Genomic DNA, 21,122 nt, shown 5'->3' with positions numbered 1-21,122 from the left:
TCGGATGGGTTTCCCATCTGCCCTGCCAGGAAGGTCAGTTATTCTAGCCCGGTGCACCCTAAACCTGTTAAAATTTTAATGGAATTTCTTGACCTGTTCTCTTCATAATCTGGAAACCATTCTGCTCAACCTATTGTGGAGACTTGGGTTGATTAGGACTGTTCATAAAAACCCAGCCCGGAACCCAGAAAACCGGATTCTGGTTATCCGGGTTTTGCCGGACTAACCCAGGTACACCCAGTCCGAGTACCGGGTTTTAAACCCCGTACCTCTCTCTCTCTCTTTCTACAATCATAACATTGTACACATTTAAATTTGTAGATCTATTGTAGTTTGCACATGCTTTATTTTAATTTTTCTTTTTACAAGTTTATTGGTATATGTAACACGTTTCTCGATCGGTTTGATATGGCATTCACTACACCGTAAATTTCGAACTTTGTTTACTTGTTTTTTCAGACTTATGAGTATTATGAGGATCTTCTCGGCAAGAAAATCGGCGATAGAAATAAAAGAATTAGACATTAACCATCTCTCAGTAGATTAGGCTACATAACCACACATAATAATCGTACTCTGGAGTGATGCGTGAGTTTTCGTACTTTGGCGGCATCATCCCAATAACCCCCCGTAACCATCACATTTGATAGAAGAACATAAGTTGCATGATTATTTGGTCATAACTCCAGGAGCTTCTCTGCAGAACATAGAGCAATTTCCTTGTTTCCATGAACACGACAAGCTTTTAGCAGAGCGTTGTAGACAGATGGTCCTGGGTCTATTGGCATACTATTGATAATGGCTTCAGCCACCTTAAGATTCCCAGCTCGACCAAAATGATCAACGATTGTAGCATAATGTTCCAGTTTGGGAGGTTCAACCAATTCGTCGTTTAAGTACTCGAGTACTTTGACCCACATACTTGTAACCAAAAAACAAAAAAATGGAGTTAAACTTGGGTTCAAGTTTAAAATTCAGATTCATCTGGGTTTCTGACCCAAGTCTGACCCGGGCTAACTCGGTCCGGGTTTCGGCCCAGATTTGAAACCCGGGATTTTAGGCCGAAACTCGGATGAACAGTCCTAGGATTGATTGATTGGAGTCTCCGATGTAATCAATTGTCATCTCCATAGATGAATCTAAACAATAGAAGGAACGAGATCTTCTTCGTTTAAAGCGAAATAAACTACAACACTTTACGTTTTACATTTGATAGATGCAATTCCATTCATTTGAAAGTGAGAGGATTCTTGTGCCAATAAGTTTCCCATTAGTATGAGTTAGATTTATAGTATTCTTTCGTTTTTTATGGGTAAGTTATACACATTAAACTCCTAAGGGTTAGTCCAAGTTATTAGGACATTGAAATCTTGATCATGAGGGTCTACTCTCACCCTGGGGCTGTGGTTCAAATCTTTCGGTGCAAATAATTTCTAAAAATTATGTTGTATTGGTGAAAAGTCGACGTTTTGTGTAAAAAAATATGTTGCTTTTGCATGGTCTTTAAGATTCCTTGTAATAATTCAGCTTCCACCAATTTTCTACCTTTAAAATCAGAATTTTATAGATCCACACATTTTATGTCCTGGATGACACGGTAGGACAGAAAGCTTGATGGTCGGTATGCGTCATAAATAGTTAGTGATCAAATGCAATGAACTTGAGTGGATAGAGCTATGTAACTCTGGACAGGATCTTCTCCATGTTCGATGAGAAGCTGAAAGGATTGTTTTAGGTTTCTTGAGTTTGTTTTTTTTCCCCTTCAATTTGAACAATATACTTGTTTCAAAAGTCAGAAAAGGAAACATGAAAACTTATGATCTTTTAGAGAACATGGCCCCGTTTGGTTATTGGATTCTACTGAGATCAACTCAATTCAGTCTAATTTTAAGCTGAGTCTAACATCCAAACACTCAACTTTCAAATTATAAAATTCATCTCAACTCAAAACCTCTTTACACATGGACCCACAACATTTTTTAAATTTTCATAAATATATTTAAACTCATTTTAACATCAAAACACATTTAAACTCATCTTAAATGGGTCTCACAAAATTTATTCTACCATCTTAACTTATTACTATTCATAAAAAACTTCACTCATCTCAACATCCAAACGCTACTTAAATGAACACATGTTAGGACAGCATAATAGACATCCAGATACCATAGTTTTATAGATCTGGAAATGCCACATCACTACTGTTATTGGAGTTGTCAAATACTAGTTTTCACCACAATTTGATTATAACCTCCAAAAATCAGAGTATATATCCTTTCTTATAATTTCTTTCTTAAATATTTTCTACAATTCGAATAAATATAGATATAATAGGTGGAACCTAACTTAAGTGTATTTAATGTTGAGCTTCACATTGCCCACAAACAGCATTTAATACTCTAGGATTTTGAGCTTCGTACTGCTGCTTTCCTAGTGTATCTAGCCATTGTAGTAAATTTGAATATTTTTTGGGAAGTTCTACTTACAAATGGTGTAGAGAAATTACTTAAAAGAGTAGGAAGCATGATATTTTCAATAGTTGGTAGTTAAAACAGGAAAAATTTGGATTTTTAGCTGAACTTTGCCTACTCGAGAGCTAATGCTGCAATTGGTATAGATAATTAACATTGTATTGTGTAGACTTCGTGAAGATTTGGACAAAGACAGGTCCTGAAGAACCAATATCAGAATCAATGTACTTTAGAAATAGCAGCCTTATGCTTTGCAAGAAATTCCCATGGCCCATCTCAAGTTTGAGCAACAAGGCAACATCCCCCTCCCCCTTCTCTCCATGCCATTTTGATTGGAAGGATTCATCAACTGACAGAGGGGAAAAGAAAAAGATGAGTATGAGCGTTTTCGATGTCTTTTTTTTTTTTCCAAGTTGGGAGGCCCTTTTTTCACTCTTCATGAGAGATATATAAATTATGAGTAATGTTATACATTATATTCTTTTTTTATTTTCATCTCATTTATAAGATGTAGTACATTTATCATTACTGGATGATAAAAAATTATCTAATAAAAGATAATTCGATAAAAATATTATATTTTATATATTAAAATAAAAAAAAAATGATAGTACGGTGTATAAAATTTTCATAATTAATATATGGCACATGTCGCTTCACATGTGGCTTTAAGGTGGGTTTAGTTAGTGATTTGCCAAAACTTTTGAGGTAAGGTGGTGGGTCATTAATAATTTGGCAAAAATCTTGAGAGAAAAAGTGAAAATCTCAATAATATGTCGTACAATTCTACAAATCTTAAAAGGGAAGATCTGTTATGGATGTGGAATTTCAAGATATATATCTGGCATCTCATTATATAAATCTGTTGGAAAAATAAATAAATAAAAAGAACCAACGATTTGATGGCAAATAAATCACCTCACATCACATTGCTGGTGTCAAATTGTCAGGAACTGTGCTTTATCAAGATTCATGTTGATCAGATTACAGCCCAATATGTAGTGGGATACAAGTAATTTTTCAGTGTTTTATAAATGAAAAACGCTTGTTACAAGCGTAAGGTGAAAACGGCATACAAACGTAATTGATGTGAAGATATTTGATGAGAGAGAGATTGAATTGATGAGAGAGAGCTGAGGAGAGGGAGAGACCGAGCTGCTGGAGCTTATGAGAGAGAAAGACCGAGCTGATAAAAAAGAGAGAGCTGATGAGAGAAAGACTGAGCTAATAAGAAAAAGAACTGATGAGAGAGAAAGAATTATTTTTAAATCTGACGTGATATAGACGACTGTATGCCGATTGTCTCTACCTACTGTATATAGAAGAATTGTTTATAAATAGGATATGAATAATTGCTTATATACCTATTTGTTAGATGTTAAGAAAATTTTAATTTTGTTTTCTATTTCTTCACAAAACCAACCTATAAAAACAGACAGAGACGGAGGACCTTAAAAAGTTCAATAGCCAGTCAAAAGAACTCCTCTAAAAATTGATTTATAGTCTCATAAATAAAGAAAAAAATTAAAAAAAAAATGATGAGGGTCCTATAAATGAAAAAATTATATAAATAAATCGATTGCTGGTCAAAAGCACTTCTCTTTTAGGATTAGGCAGGTTCATTGCTCTTGAAAAGCAGAAGAAAATAATTGTAACCTACCTTAAAAAAACACCCAACGAAAAAAAAAAGTTGATCAAAAAACTTGTCATGTTTTACCATGACCCCACCACCTACCCAATTGATGACCTGGAAAATCTTGGTCAAACTAAGCCAGTAGGGAGGACATGATATCAGACCCAGAACCATTTTCTGCACTGTTCACACCCAATTATATCCCTTGAGCTGCCTTTTCCTTCCTCTCACACTCTATTCTACAGGGTTAGGTGTGTGAAGGGCCAGGCACTGCTTTTACGAGTTTCATGTGGGATAGATATGGTGAGCATCAATAATATTGCTTGCTTTTCTCCATGTTTTTAACCTTCTTTTTTTTTTTTTTCTCATCAGAATAGCCCTATATTATTGGATCTTTATACATCAACTTTTCAAAGAAAAATAAATAAAAGGGAGAGGGAGGGGGGAGAAAGTTGGAGAAGAAACCCTGTACTTGAAACAAGTTCATGTATAATAAAATCAAATGTGATTCAGATATGAGATAAGATGAGATAGTTTTAGATAAAATATGAAAGTTAAAAAAAATATTGTTAGAATATTATTTTTAAATATTATTATTGTTTTAAGATTTGAAAAAGTTGGATTGAAATTTAAAAAAGTTAGATTGAGATTTGAAAAAGTAAAATTATTTATTATATTTTGTATGAGAATTTAAAAAAGTTATAATAATGAGATGAAATACTTTCTGAATCTAAATGGGACTTTAAGCGGCTGAATTCACAATTTGCTCATTCTTTTTTGTCGATTAGTGCATGTATAAAGAATGCACAATTTGCTGCACAATTTGCTCATTTGGGTTGTGTTAGGAGCCAAAAGAAAGTACTTCAAATGGCCCTAAATGATTAGTCCCTTGCAAAGACCATCATCACTCATAATGGTTCTGGCACCGTGCACTCTCCTTTCCAACTCCATGCCAACTTTTCACACCAGAATGAGCTTTTTGATTACTTGAAACACAGATGGTGAGGTTTTTGGTGTTGCTAATATGTAAAGAGTTATGTGATGAGAAGAACCTAATGAATATGTGTCAAATTGAACCTAAAGTTGCATGTTCTTTTGGTCAAGTACTCCATGGCACTGTCATTATCAGTTTGGTGCTTGTAGTACTTGACCTTCTCATGCAACTTTCCAAATAAGTTGGCCACATATAATATTCGTTTTGAAGAGCTGTAATGCTAAACTCACAGGAATAATGCATTAAACAAAAAACGGAGGTTATTGTTCAGGAACTGTTCACGCGACTAGTGGTTTTAGATGGATGGAATAAGAAGATAAAAAAAAAGGAAACAAAGAATATCACTACCAGCTTGAAAGCATGAGCTAAGATACGTGTGAGTAATGACCTAATCTAGTATCTCATCAACCGCTGAGAGAATTTCCTGGATATTGCAAGCTGGGGGACAAAAACAAAAAGAGGAAAAGAAACAGAAAAACAGCTCTGCTTACTTGGTTCTCAGACTAGTTAGGTCATGTTCTTGTGTGCCATCCCTTTACTATCAAGAACTCGAGATGATCAAAAGGAATTTAGTTGTATGCATCCCACCAAAAAAAAAAAAAAAAAGAAGAAGGAAGTTGCATTTCAAAAAGAAGAAAAATGATGATTAATCAGCACACAAGTTACAACTGTAGGTAAGTATGATTAGGGTGGCCATGATGGCCATCACACCTCTGAAAACCAATCAACAATTGCTTCTACAAAAGGCCAGGGGCCCGGGAGGGGAGAAGAAGAAGAAGAAAAGGAAGAAAAGGCTTCAAATGCCAATCACTTTACACGCTTACATATGTAAACTTAATTTGTAAAAACCTTTTAAAAAAGCAGGAAGGGAATCTACTGATCATCAAGCCTTGTGTGGGGGACACTGTAGCACGTTGGTGAATAGACCAAAGGTATCAACTTGTCGAATGAAATTCAGTGTGCTTGCCCATCCTCCAAACCCAAATCCTACAATCGATACCCACACCACCACAAAGATGTTCATGGTGTACAATCCTGCCCAACTTCCTATAAATGATGGTGGTCTCTCCACTGCATTCTGTCAAGAACAATAAGAAAACAAATTAGGCTTGTATGTCTTAAAAATTTTCATATAAATGATAAATAAAGATTTTCCTAAGACAAATGAAAACTTGTTTTAGCCAAAACCAAACCTCTCTGGCAGATGCAGAAGCAAAGGTCACCATGTGTGCTAGGGCAGGAATTATGTAAACGGTGAAGCTGACCAGAAGAGATCCAACAGTTGAGTTGATGGGCCAAAGAAAGGAAAAATGACTGCGAGGAACCATATGGGGATCACCACAGGGAGTCTGCTATAGCTCTCTTGAACATGCTCTTTGTATCATGCATTCTAATGAATTTCTCCCACACAAAGTACAGTGGGGTGCAAGCAAACCCAAATGTTATGAACTGCAAGGAAAGTTAAAAATCTCAGGTTCAAAGTGAATTAATGATTCCATTAATACTCTAAGCCTATAGAACTGTGATAATTTATAACCTGGTGAATAAGCATAAGAATGACAGCAGTGTCTCTAAACCCAGTCCTTGGGAGCAAAGAGAGAGCATTGGCATGGGTTAGAAGCAAGTCCCCGAAAGCCCAATAGACAGCAGAAGCTGATGGTAAAGTTAAAGTGAGCACATAAAGTGTTGCTATCAAGTATATTAGCTTGAATTTCTGCGCTTCCACATTGCATGCATAATCTCCCTGCAATGTAAATTCAATTCCCCCGTTAATAAAAAATTTCACATTCACGAGTGCCTGTGCAATTAATCATAGACTTGAGTGCTTGTCCATGCTCAATATGGACAACATACAACGCAGCATAATCCACATGTTTCGTACCAGCTTGTCAAGAAAAAAGTGTTCCCTTTGAAGGTGAATAGTTTCCAATGAACATGGGCTGTCATGCATATATACATGTATGGTTGTATACACATACCGACACATTGTACATGTGCGTGTGAGTCTTTATAAAGATAAGAAAAATTATATTTGCAAGTTAGTGTAGAAGACGCACCCTTTGCACTACTGATATGAGATTATAATTACATACATTTCTCAAATCAAATACTATAGTATTTGGTAGCTACCAATAAGCGTGTGGAGGGTGTCATGTCCTCTACACCTACTTACAAATAGAATGACTCTAGAAATATTAGTAAATCCTCACACTGTGACAGCATGCCCACAAAGGTGTAGAGAATGTTGGTGGCCCCAGTGAAGTAGAGAACCATATTGGCTGGTCCTGAGTGCTTCACTCCCTCTACCTACAGGCGCAGATATAGGATAACAAAAGATATAAGAAAAAATGGATCCCGAGAAGGAAATTGTGAATGATTTCATTTTTTCTAATTTTATTGATCTAAATTCATATATTACAGTCTGATTTTTACCTGCCGTGGATAAGGGAAGCAATGGTGAGATACCATTGCAGTGTAAGTGGTCATTATAAGACCCAAGAAAGACCAGATTCTGTAATTATGGAATGATGGGATGAAGACTGTTGTTGCACAACATGCGCCAAAGATATAAGTCCAAGTTCTCTTGTCAAGATTGTCGTTTATGTAGTATATGTTACTGCAGTTATAATAATGTTGATTGAAAATACGAGTCAGTCAAGATATATATATATATATAATAATTCTTTCATTAAAATGAAATTATTGTTGTTATATAAATGCAATGAATAATTCTTGTATTTAATTACCTTTGCACATGCGATCAATTGAATTACAGATCCAAATAGAAGAAAAGTGCAGTTGAAAAAGAGGCCTACATTCCTCCAGTGTTTACCCAACAGCCCATCAAGAACTTCAAACCACTGCACACAATCAAAGTAAGAAACTTAGAAACAGAAAAGAGAAATTTGGTTTGTAGCCAATAAAAATAAATAAATAAATAAAAAACAGATGGTGATAAACTAGCTTGCACCTCTTCTGCACTGTTTCTCATAGGTAATATTTGTACCAAATCTAGCTAGCTGCCATAATAATTAATGGGAGAGGGATGTAATTGCCTGAATAACATGATTCCTGAAGTCAACTTTTCTCTCTCTTTCTAGTTCTGTACTCAACATAAAGTACACTGATAAGGTACGCAGTCCAGCTTCCCATCAACCCATAAAAAAGTTGGAAAATGATTCCTGATGCCATTCCCAGTTGTGAAAATGAGTAGGGAAGTGTAAGAAGCACTTGTGCAACCTGCATTCCATAACACAAAAAAAATACATAACTAACTGAACAATGAAGTTTCCATAACAATCTGAGTCCAAAAACAATGAAATCTTTTATCTTGATCATGAACAAGTGCATGCCTGGTTAGAAGCACAGCTAAACCATGCATCATAGACTGAGCCACCATGCCAAAACAGCTTTGATAATTTGCTCTTACCCAACTTGGGATCTCCTTCCTCCCGCTCCATTTCAACATAGTTTCCAGCTACAACAGTCTCAACCTTCTCAGAAGCCATTGTTATAGCCTCTGTGATATAGGAGAAGAAATGGACTAATTCAGCTTATCCTATAAATAGATGGGAAAGTTCAGTTCACTCTTTGCTCCTACTTCTTATGCTGCTAAACCTCTTTCCCTTCTACAACTTTTACAACCAATAATTGCCAACGGGAACCTAACTGGGTCACCCCTTAAGGACTGTGATTGCAAATTTAGTGCATGTATCATGTGGCTCTACCCTATAACTTCATTTGCAGGTGAAACAGATATGTCCCTACAGGGGACATATATACTCTTGATAATACATTTTCGTTTTCTTTTCTAGAATTAAAGATGCTAATTTCCATCTGTAGCTTGAATGGCCCAGACAGCATGCACTGCACGAGCGGGATGGCCCACCAATGGCTTTTTCTAATGAGAAAGAACCCATGTAAAACTGAGTGAACATGAATGGATACAGGGCAAAGTTCATTTCTGTGGTATGAGTGCTTGTGTGGGGACTCTTAATCCAGAGTGAAGAAGATGGACTGAATCATTACTTTGAGGCGAGCTTGGTGCTGAGCATGATCAGTGACACACGTTGTGCCAACTGGCTTCACAAAAAAAGATGTAATAATAATCCTTTCCTCCGTTCAAAGTAAGGTATATGGGCAACAGAATATGGCATCCTCTAATCATGATCCTAAGTGCCTCCTGAAGTCACATCTCAGTGGCAAGTTTTGAGATTGGACCAACGTGTCTAAATTCAGTTCAACTAATTAAGGTCTAATTAGAAAAAACATAGAATATAGTTAACCTCGAATTATCCGCAAATTATCATTTTCCTCTCCTTTAAGATACTATCATGTCATCTTTTTCATTCATCTTAAAGATTAAATGATCATAAGTAATGGGTAAATTGAGAAATGAATAATAGTTTGGGGATAAAGTAACATCTTTGATAGCTTGGTGGTCATATTACAAAACAAATAGCTAACACATTTTATCCTCTATTTTTCCTTTTGTGTTAAAAATTGCTTGAAAAGCCCTTTGAGAACTGAGTTTCAAAGTCTAGTGGTTTTTGTTTTTGTTTTTTTTTTTTTTTTGGTGATTTCAAATTCATGCCAACCTTCCCAACATCCCATTATTCGAAGGGTCGGAAGTTTCCTCTGATTTTCAGCTTATTGGTTTTTTACTTTTATGTAAGACTATTTAGTGAGTGCAAAATAAGTATATATTATGATGATTGGTGCATTATACAAAGAGTTATGTTTTCTTTAAGTTTTCGTTTAGCCTTTTGGAATAATTTCATGAAATATAAAATTTGGGTAGTATGTCTTGTTAGATAGCCAATAAGTGATTTGATTACTTCCTCATTATGGATGTCTCAATGTTGATTGAATTGAAGTTTAAAAAGAGAGTCGTGCTACCGTGCCGTCTAGCTTTGACCGCTAGGCGTGCTGCTAGCACAAAGTTGTTTTTTTATTTTTTATCTTCTTTAAATATATATATTTAAATATTTTTAAATATTTTTTAAAAAATAAAAAAAATATATACCAATTCACTAAAAATCATTTTCTTAATGATTAAGTAAAAAAAAATTAAAAAAAAATTAATACATGAGCGGTCAAAATTGAGAGGCTAACTCAAGCGACATACTAGCATTTTCTTTAAAAAAAAAAATCAAATGAAATTAGTCATTTTTTGGATTAGAAGAATCAAATGAAGCCATTGTTTTTGCATACTAGAAGAAGTCATTTCTTTGCCATGATTGAAGAAAGTGGGAGAGATTTAAGTAAACAGTATTACTAGATATAATTTTAACGTGTGTAAGACTCGCGCATTTCTTTAAAAAAAAGGGATCTATCATTAAAAAATAAATTTTTTCACGTGAGTTTCAAATTTGTCTACTTTTTATAAAATAAATATGCGAGACTTGCATTCTCTAGAAATATATGGAATCATTTTTCTTAAATTAGTAACCTTCCCTTCATAAACTATATATGATCCTAAAAGACTAATCTACTTATTGAATTTCATAATTGGTTTAAAAAAGTTCTCTAATTAGATTTATGCTTTTAATGTATAAAAATATCTTGTAAACATATCTCATGCTATGATCCATAAAGTGACCTCATATCTATAACTTTTAATCCGAGTTTTTGCTTTCTAAAAGATTGTAGATAGTTACAATAAATACAATGTCATATCTCAAGAAAAATGCTATAAAGCATGATCGATAAGTCAGTTCTTTTTTTTTCTTTTTTTCTCTTTCTATGCATGCAGCCTGCTTTGATGGTGATTGATAATGGATAACCTAATCGTTACATGTCCAAATCAATAGGTTCCTAACCCACCTTGCATGTGCAAGTATAGGCATAAAAGAAAATTAATGTACACGATACTAGCAATGGGGGACCAAGAAGCCATTGAAATACCCCACTTTGACTAGATCATATACTTGTTAGACATCAATCATTTTCTCAAGTTCTTAATGATCATCAGTTGATCATTCGGCATGTTTTGATGGAGCGTAAAGTTATTTTCATTACAGCAGCAACGCTAATTTTTTATGTCAAATTTTGTTCATTTTCAATCACACTTATTCAGTATCACATATTAAATAGTTCTATATGTCAATCACTTAAATAAAAATTCATTTAAAATGATTATATTATCAAGTATTAATAAAAATGATCAAATCTACCGTGAAAACATTCTCTCTTCTCTTAGGACACAACAAGCTGAGCATGAAATTTGAGATGGAATTACCATTTGTTTTGGGCTAGGTGGACAGTATAGGACGAACAAATGAAAATATCCAAGGTTTAGAAAATGCAACAAGGCCCGAAATTAAGGGATTGACCCAAATAAAATATAGCCTTTAGAAAAATGGGCTGTGCTAATTAGGGCAATAACTCATCCCTGACTGATGTAGCCATTCACATTTGTGTTGGCAGTGGATGGTATGCCGTAGAATCACAGGCCTAACTTTAAGCAGTAAAGCACAGATAGTGACAGTTGGGCAGGGAAGGGAGCTATCAAGGTAGAGATTTTGATCGGAGAGGATCGTTACAAGAAAATTATTTATTGTAATTAGTTAATTTTAGTAAAATAAATTTTACAAATTAAAATTAATTATAAATATCTTTTGATTATAATAAATTAATTACAAAAGTTCGTTTTTCTTATTGTGAGGTACGGAATTAGTTGAGCCACCATAAAAGATAGTTGTCACGAAATAGTTTAATAGTGATGAAGGGATGAAGTGGGTGGAGAGAGAGAAATTAGCAAGCAGATTTGGAGGAATTACTAGAAGAAGACAGAGCGGAGGCCATGGATATTTGACTTATGTGTTTGTGGCTCTTGATACCATAAAGAAGTATTGACAAACAGATTTTGTACGTGAGAATGTTTTCCTCTATATCTTCTTGAGGATCAACGTATATTATTTATAGAAGTTTTGATACATTTGAATCCGTTACAAGAGTTTATCTGAAAGTATAATCAGATTTACAAGAGTTGTTATCGCCTAGCTAGATTTCCTCCTTGATCCTTATCTTCACGTTGGTTGTCATCTTGATGTGGCTTCTTATCTTTGTTTCCTTTTGCTTTATTAGGTTGTTGAGCTTTATCTAGTTTTTGAGTATTTGTTGATCCATTACCCTTATCGATCGACTATATATAACCTTTGGTGCCTCCTTGCGCACCTCTTTAGGTTTGCCTCGGCTTTTAGAGCGATAGGCTGCCAATTTCCGCATGCATCGATGTCTCAATATTTCATATGGGTTATTTTTGCGTGTATGAATTCTGATTATTCAAGTTAATTAAGCGCACAGTGAAAACATGAACTCAATATATGTATGTATACTTGCCGTCAGGTGGCAGATCATCTAGAATAAATTAACATAAAGGTACTGAAGTAACGAGGTAGTAAGAATGGAACCGAATAAACTTGCATTCAAGGATCAGGAAAGGAATCTGACAGTCTTTTGGTAGTAAAGTTTCTAGCAATGGACAAAACTGCATGCTTTTGATCCACTACAATCCCTCACTCCACACGTATTCTTCTCAACTGATCCACCACCTTTATTTATATAAAGTGCTGCATTTCTACCTCTCTAGCTTGTTGTGTACCTCATTTAACTAGTAACCCAACAGACAACTAACTAAAAAGAGAGGCCAGAAGAAATGGCATTTCATACTCATGTGCATTTACCAGTTCTCTGGGTTCTGGTTATCATGATTTCATCAGGTATCTACTACGTTAGCCTATCTTAATTGTCTTCTCCTTTATTTGCTCTTAATTTTATTTATGTATTGCTTTTTACTTATCAACATTCTCTCAGTTTCTTTCCCGAGTTTGAAAGTCTCTAACAATAGTGAGATATCGTTACGAAGTAGATCTTACAATATTTACTGAACAGTTAATCTTATTCGAAAAATCTATATTAACAACAACAAATACGTAGTGCTTTAAACCCATTGTACGTGTCTATTTTTCCTACTACCAAAGCCCCTAAATTTGGACTTAAGTTGATGTATAGGATATTTTTTCTCGAGGATGCTACTCATCTTTTCACACCACATATTTATATATTTTTAAATTTTTTATTTTATTTTACTATTATTAAACTAATTAAATTATTATATTGATCATCATCCATATTCTACATATTTTTTCCAGAAGAAAAAGAAAAAACTTAAAAAATACGTGGTGTGCCGGATGCTAAGTAGAATTATTCATTTTTCTTACTTTGAGCCATTCTTGAATCTTAGTGCATAGAGGGGCAATTTTTGCACTTTTTATTATCGTAGGAATGGAAATGATCTAGTTTTCCTTGGATGGCCATGCATGACCAGGAGCCAAAGTGTCCGAGTCCGCAAGAATCTTCACCATTATAAACAACTGCAAGGAGACAATCTGGCCGGGAGTCACACCGGGGGGAACTTCAACCGGAGGCGGTTTCGAGCTGAAACAAGGCCAGTCATGGTTTTCACCGCACTGTCGGCTGGGTCGGCCGGATTTGGGGTCGGACGGGCTGCAACTTCGACAAGAACGGCAAGGGATCATGCCAGACCGGAGCCTGCGGTTCTTCCCTCAAGTGCACGGCCTCCGGAAAGACCCCGGCTTCCTAGCGGAATTCACCCTTGCAGCACTCGACTATTATGATGTCAGCCTCGTGGACGGCTTCAACTTGCCGATAGTCATCACGCCCTTACACGGCAGTGGAAACTGCAGCATTGCCGGTTGCGACGGCGATTTGAGGACGCAATGCCCGTCGGAGCTGGCCGTGAAGACCAACGGGAACGTCGTGGCGTGCCGGAGCGCATGCGACGTGTTCAACACGGACGAGTACTGTTGCAGAGGGGTTTTTGGGAACCCAGTGACGTGTCAACCAACGTATTATTCGAAGAAGTTCAAATCAGTGCTGCCGACTGCGTATAGCTATGCATACGACGATCCACCAGCATATTTACGTGCTCTGGAACGGACTATGTCGTCGCTTTCTGCTCATCCAGGTAATGTTTATACTTCATATATTATAATTAATAATATTTAATAATTACGTAAATATCGTACACTCTTTTTTAAAAAAAAATAAAATTTATTATTAAAAAATTAATTTAATATAGATCTCATATTTACTCATTTATTTTAAAATAAATACGTAATATTTAAACACTCCATAACTACAAATATCATTTCTATCTTATAATATTCATAATCCATTTAATCACCAGCATTTTTAAGGTTTCTTCCACATTTATTTCAAAATAATGGATTAAATATGATGACCTAGCTAGCAAGCTGATCTCTATAGTGTTTTTTATTAGTGTTTCGTTCAAAAATATTGAAAAAAATCTAATTACATATCTTGCATGCATTTTGATAAAACTACTATAAAAATGTATATATGAAAAATTATATTTGTAAATCAGCGTGGATCGAGGACATATATACTATCGGCCACCTGTTTATAAATAACATAACTTTAAAACATAATGTACCAATGGCAAATGAAGACACTTTCTTTTAATTTGTGCTATTCGAAAAAAGAAGAACTATATATAAAATAATTCTAAATTATGCAACCTTGCGTACTCTTTTTAAAAAAGTGTAAATTTTTTCATGGGTTTTGAATTTGCCGAACTTTTTCAAAGAGAGTATTCAACTTTTCATACCTTAATATTATACAAATTATATATGCATTTTCCATAAAAAAAAAAAAAGAGTAAGTTATTCAATAATATTGCTTGAATGTCATTCATGTATCACTCACGTAAAATTATAATTAGCGTGGTAGACACATAATGAGAGTTATGGTTTAATTTGTCAATTTCAATTTTCTATGACGAGCATGCATGCCTACCACATCAATAGTATTAAGGTCTCATGATTTGGAGAATGAGATTATATGAGAATCTGTGAATAGCAGTAAAATAGTTTGTAAATAATAGTAATTAAATCATTTGACTTAAAATAATGTTTTTATTGAGTTTTGAGAAATGATAAGAGAGAAAAAGTTAAATAAAAATATTATAAAGTTAAAATATTAATTTTTAATATTATTTTTATTTTAAAATTTGAAAAAGTTAAATTGTTTTGTGTATCTTGTTTGGAAGTTTGGAAAATTTGTACTAGGTAATAATTAGATTAAAAAAATTAAAAATTTGAAATTAAAAAGTGTTTGTGTTTAACTAGTGATGTCCGGAAAGGAAACTATGAGAAGTTTTGATATAAGAGGAGATCATGAAATGTGTTCTCAAACGAGGCCTAAGTCAATGTTACACTAGTAGTATTACAAGTAGCATTATTCTATATATTTTGATCTCATGCTAAACTAGTACGTACTTATACCTATTTGAAAAACTAATTATATGATCAGATCTATAAGCTAGCATTATTAGATATGAACAACTATTTTCTATGCATGGTACCACTCATGCTAGCTACCAATCTATATATATCTTCATTTGAAATGTTTTCTTGTTTTGTGGATGCAACAATATATAACAAAATCTCTAAAGAAATTCCTTTTCTCTCTATGGGCTAATGGGTGCAAAACTTTTTTAAGTACTTTTAATAATATTTTTCCAACTCAACTTTCATGCTTAATTTGCTATCAGTACTTACTGAACAAGTTAATTATCTCTCTCGAACACCTCAGGAATCAACCAGTGTGCACATATCATAACAACAGGCTGGGTCTGCAACGCATCAAAAGGTTCGAAATCTTCGGAATGAGAGATGGTGGACTTTGATTCTTGCTTCCATGTTGGCTGTTAATTACTTATATTGGACTATTAGTTAAAATATTTTAAAACAAAAATCTCATGTGTCATTTTTTCTTTAATTTCTTGGAGGGTTATACTATAAGAAATAAGGTCTTTTACGACGATTTTGGTGTCTATTAAAAATAAAATTTGGCATATCGGTAAGATATATGGAGAGTGCATCGTATACACCGGGTTGCAAATATAATTTTTTTTTATAATGTACGCTAGAATTATATTTGCAACCAGGTGTATAGGATGCAGTCTCCATCTTACCGACATGTCAAATTTAAAAATAAAAATAAAAATAAAGTTTTGAAACTTCTTTAGATACTTGCTCCTGTCATGTTCATTGGTGTACAGGTTTTGTCCTTTACACTAACTTGTAAATAGAAAGATTATGTTATAATCTCTGTAAAGATGGTACAAGTTTTTTAATTTAGTCTATCAAAAAAATCAGATTATATCTCGTTATCTTAATAAAAAATATTTTAATTATAAAAAGATTACACAAAAATAAATCTACAAAATAACGTATCTCGATGTGCTATGATACATTTTGAATTACTTTTATCGTAGAAAAATAAATCTAACAGATTACATAAAATTACATCGTTATATAGATTTAGTTTTACGTAATCTCTTTTGCATAAAGGCCAAAGTTAAATGTTAATTAGGACAGACTGTGAGCAAGTTCATGCGCTAACGTAATAGACTCAAATATTGTTCTGCCTCGCACAAAAGCAACATGCAACTTGCTAAAAAAAGAGAGAAAAATAAAAATAATAATAAAAAAAAGGCCTGAAAATCTATTAGGCCCGGGTGCTACATCTACAAAAACATTTTATAAAAGTAAATTAAAAAATGATATAGTTTCTTACGATATATTAGATTTATATTGAGAAAAACTTCTGGCTGGTTGGTCTTCAATCCTCAAAATATCATCCCTCCAATAAATGAGTGCCAAGTAGGCTTCTCATATCAGATCTCATGTATCCGCACAACAGACGATAAAGAAACAAAAAGTAACCTTCCAGTAACCCTTCCCCTCCCCCTCTCCAGAAATCTCAAAGTGGCCTTCCTGCACAGAAACAAAAGACCCCTCCCAAGAGTCCAAGACCAGAACCTCAAGTAGCCGTATTGAAAAGCACAAAGGCAAAAAGAATCAGCTCATTGAACTTAAGTCTCGCTAGAAACCAAAAACAAATGATGAATCAACTAAGTCCTCTTTGATTGCAAGATTCGTGGAAAAATGAAGACAGAGCCACAGAGTCTTGGGAGCAAAGAATTGGAAGTGGTGCTTGGTAAAATTGAATTTAGCCTGCAAAGTTTCCAGGCAATTTGGATGGTGCAGTCGACGAAATCCGTGAATCTCAGGCCAAAGTCTGAAACGACACCATCGACAACGGCGTTGTGTCATGACAAGCCGCTGATGAAGTTGGAGGTCGAGGACTCATTGGAAGAAGAGCATGGGCCACTCACTAAGCGCTCGAAGCATTCTCAGGCTTCTCAAGAGGTACAAATGAATTTTGGTTTGTTTGGTTCCAAAGAACACAAGGGAAATAATGGGGATTTGTGAAAAAATTATGTAAATAATTATAATATACCTGAGAGAAACAGGGAATTATATCCAAATGAGTACGATCTCTAGATGTTTTGATTATCTGACAAATTTTAGGTACAGTTTATATTCATAATTCATCTCAACTCATCTCACTATTATTTATTACTATTCAATAACTTTAACTTATAAATCTTATTACTATTCACAATTCATCTTATTACTATCCACACAATTTATATCAACTCATCTTCGAATCCAAACGACAATCTTAATTCGAAACTGGATCAAAAAATTCCTCCTTGATTCTCAGCTTCTTGGGAAACCAAATGGTGGCTTTGGGTTTGGTGATTTGGGTGCTTTTTATCTTGCTATAAGAAAGTTCGTTCCGAGTGATTTGTGTTACTTTTATATATGATTTAAGCCACATTCTCTCTCTCTCTCTCTCTCTCTCTCTCTGCAAAAACCAACTCAAATCGATGACCTTGGTGGCTAAATTCTCATGCGGCGTTGAACCTTGGTGGGCGACGCCATTGTGCGGTTGTGGCGACGAAGAAACTCATGTCGTGTGGCGATCTGGAATTTGCGAGGGGCTCCAAGTTTCACAGATATGGAGAGGAACGAAGATAGACTACAGGACTCTTAATTTTATCCAGTGCGATGAATCTTATAATTTTTTGTATAGAATTGCTGACGTAGTAGGATTTTATTGCTATTAAAGTCTTGGTAACGGATGGACCGTTCTAAAGCGTTCTTCATTTATATTATAATAAAACTAACTAATTTACGATCCACGTATCATATGAAATTTGTAAAATCTGTAAAGTATTTCTTTCCTGAAACTTTTTTGGATAAATATATGTATCTTTAGGATATAAATGTGTTTTACGTTACCCTTTGGGACATCTTTCAAGGACTTAATCTGCCTCTGAATTAACTAAGTTGAGGAATAACATGAAGAAAGGCTTGAGGATCGTAAGCAGGCTCTTGTGTTGTGTCAGTTGCTGATGAAAAAATTAAACAGCTGCTACGTGTATGGTGTAGTGAACTGTGATCCAAGGGTACTTCACCGTTAGGCATGCATCTTTATTGAAGACAAATTTTTTTACTTAAAAGAAATACTCTAGTCATAAAATGATTACACAAAAGTAATTTCATAAATTAATGTGACTTGATGTGATTTGTCAAATTGTAAAATTATTTTTATTGTAAAATAGATTCGACGGATTATATAAAATCACATTAATTTGTAGGATTATTTTTATGTAATCCCTTCGTAACTTTAGCACGTCTTGATTCAAAATTTTAACACTTGATAAATCATTAATGCCTAGCTTTTGGCTTTGACATGTAATTTGGATAAGGTATAAATCTACTACTCTACTAAAAATGAGAGTTAATTGTCGATCAGTATCTTCTCAAAAATTTTCTTCGATCACTCAAAAAATTTAAGGGAAAAGTTTTAAAACAAGTCGGGTGTCATTTCCACCAAGATCCTTTGGATCAATGGGCAACACCTTAGTTTCTCATTAAGAGAACCAAGGATCGAATCCCTCTCCCCTATGTAAAAAAAAAAAAAAACCGGGTATCATTTTCCTAGTTTTACACCCTCCAGTTAAATTGCGACACATAATAGCCTTATGAGAGTTACCTTGGGTGAGTCTAGCCTACCCTTTCCCTTTCTCTCTTCTTTCTTCCTCTCTTCCCTCTTCGCTCTTTTCTCCCGAAACTCTCCATTTTCTCTCTTCTCTATTTGAACCCAATATCATCTCCGTCTCTCCTCTCCAGTATCGTTGAAAATCTCTCTCTCCTTTCCCTTCGTCCCGTCGTCCGAAACATCTCTCATCTTTGTCGAACCCATCCCATCTCTACAACAATTGGGGTTTTTGTCCAGTTCAGAGCAAGATTTGTGGTTTGTTGTACAAGAAATGGCATTGGTTCAAGCCAGGGCCAGCTCAAGGGGTAGGCAACCAAGTCCACCGCCTAAGGCCCCCCTCCCCCCCCCCCCCCCCCCCCCCCCCCCCCCCCCCCCCCCCCCCCCCCCCCCCCCCCCCCCCCATCTTGACAAGGCCTCCAAAAGAAGAAAAAAAAAAATTATGATCCTAAAAAGTAAACTATAGAAAAAATATTAGTCAGTATAAAAGATGGAAATTTTTTACCTAAAATAAAATCAATCTTAAATGGTAAAATTTAGTAGAAAAAAAAAACGTAAATATATAAGTTTAGTAAAAAATATCTTACTTAAAATGTACAAAATTTTTAGACAATGGTGAAATTGGAATAGAAGTAACAAAATAATAATATATTACTCTTGAATATTTTATAAAATATAATGTTTATTTTGATATTGATGGCCTTATTTGTTTTCATAATGAAGTATTAAAAGAAGTATATATAAACAAGGGATAATACTCTATTTATAGAAAAATTAGATCGTATTTTAAATTGTTATAGTACTAATAGAAATTATTATTCAGAATAATATAATTAATATTTATTTTACATTTCAGAAAATTTTAATATTTAATATTTAAATATTATTATCATTTTTAAATTAAATCCTCATGTACTTTATCGTTCCCTTAGGCCACAAAATATATTGAGCCGTCCCTGGTTCAGGCTTTAAAAACTTCCCAAACGATCGGTGAGGGGGGCGACGATCGGTGAGGGTTGGTTTGGCGGCCACGATTGGTGTCATTGTGAATATCAAAGTAGTGAATATCGGAGTTCTTTGGGTGGGGGTGAGGCGGCCAACGGATAAACTGCATTCACCTCTATTTTTCATTTTGCTCGAATTTCTGTGTTGTAGTGTTATTAATGGGGGTGCCATCCCTCATCCAAAATTCAAACATTGTGATTCAAAAAAAAAATCAAACATTGTGGACGGCCCAATTGAGGCTACCCAAAGGAGTCGCCATCCACTAGGGCAACTATTGTAGGTTGCGTCTTAGCCATTTTTTGTCATACAACTATAAAACTTATTGTCGTGGTATATTTTAGGTATTTATTGGCCACACATTGTATTTATTATGTATTATGTAATATAAGAGCTTCCAACTTTATAAATTTGTGTTTAAATATATTTTTGGTTGTGAGATTACATCACTACTTAAAAAGAGAAGTATTATGTTGATAAAGAAATCTCATAAAAATAAATTTATAAATTAATATAAATTTATATAATATGTTAAATTTAATTTATAAAAAAATATATAAATTTACCAAACAGTCGAACTAGACCATCCTGTTCCCCGTACCCCACCCCGCATGGGGCGAGGGGTCGGGTTTTCACCCCCGTCCCCAGCCCCGATGGATGGGTGCCGCCCCGCCTCATTCTACTTAGAAAAATAATAATACATTTTATTTAATTTAAAAATTATTTTCAAATACAAAAGTAATTAAAAATATATTTTTAGACCTAAATTATAAATTTAAATTTTTTAAATATGACTATAATTTAAAAACTATGTAATTTTTAAATTTGTTAGTGTATATTTTATGTAAATTGTAGTGTATTAATTTTTAAACTATGTAGTTTTTAAATTTACTAATATATATTTTGTGAATAAGTATAAAAAAATTGTAATATATATTTATATATACATAATTTGTAAAATATAAATATATATTTATATTTATATATATATGTATATAATATATATAAATGTAAGCGGGGGCGGGGCGGGGCGGGGCGGGGCGGGGCGGGGCGGGGC

At 34.3% G+C, this 21,122-nt stretch overlaps 1 long non-coding RNA gene and 2 pseudogenes across 1 annotated transcript; 2 read left to right on the top strand and 1 right to left on the bottom strand.

Moving 5' to 3' along the window:
- The first annotated feature begins 314 nt into the window (after positions 1-314).
- Positions 315-11,833, top strand: LOC121258520. The gene is made up of 3 exons (XR_005939417.1): positions 315-865; positions 8,316-8,319; positions 11,824-11,833. It is a non-coding gene; the product is annotated as an uncharacterized LOC121258520 (long non-coding RNA).
- Positions 5,720-8,737, bottom strand: LOC121258519 (annotated as a pseudogene).
- An 878-nt stretch (positions 11,834-12,711) lies between the features above and the next one.
- LOC121258518 lies at positions 12,712-15,916 on the top strand (annotated as a pseudogene).
- The last annotated feature ends 5,206 nt before the right edge of the window (positions 15,917-21,122 follow it).

The sequence above is a fragment of the Juglans microcarpa x Juglans regia genome, chromosome 3S (genome assembly GCF_004785595.1).
Source record: "Juglans microcarpa x Juglans regia isolate MS1-56 chromosome 3S, Jm3101_v1.0, whole genome shotgun sequence".
In the NCBI taxonomy this organism is placed as follows: Eukaryota; Viridiplantae; Streptophyta; class Magnoliopsida; order Fagales; family Juglandaceae; genus Juglans; species Juglans microcarpa x Juglans regia.
Note: the sequence above shows the minus strand (reverse complement) of the source record. Positions and strands in the feature narration are given on the sequence as shown.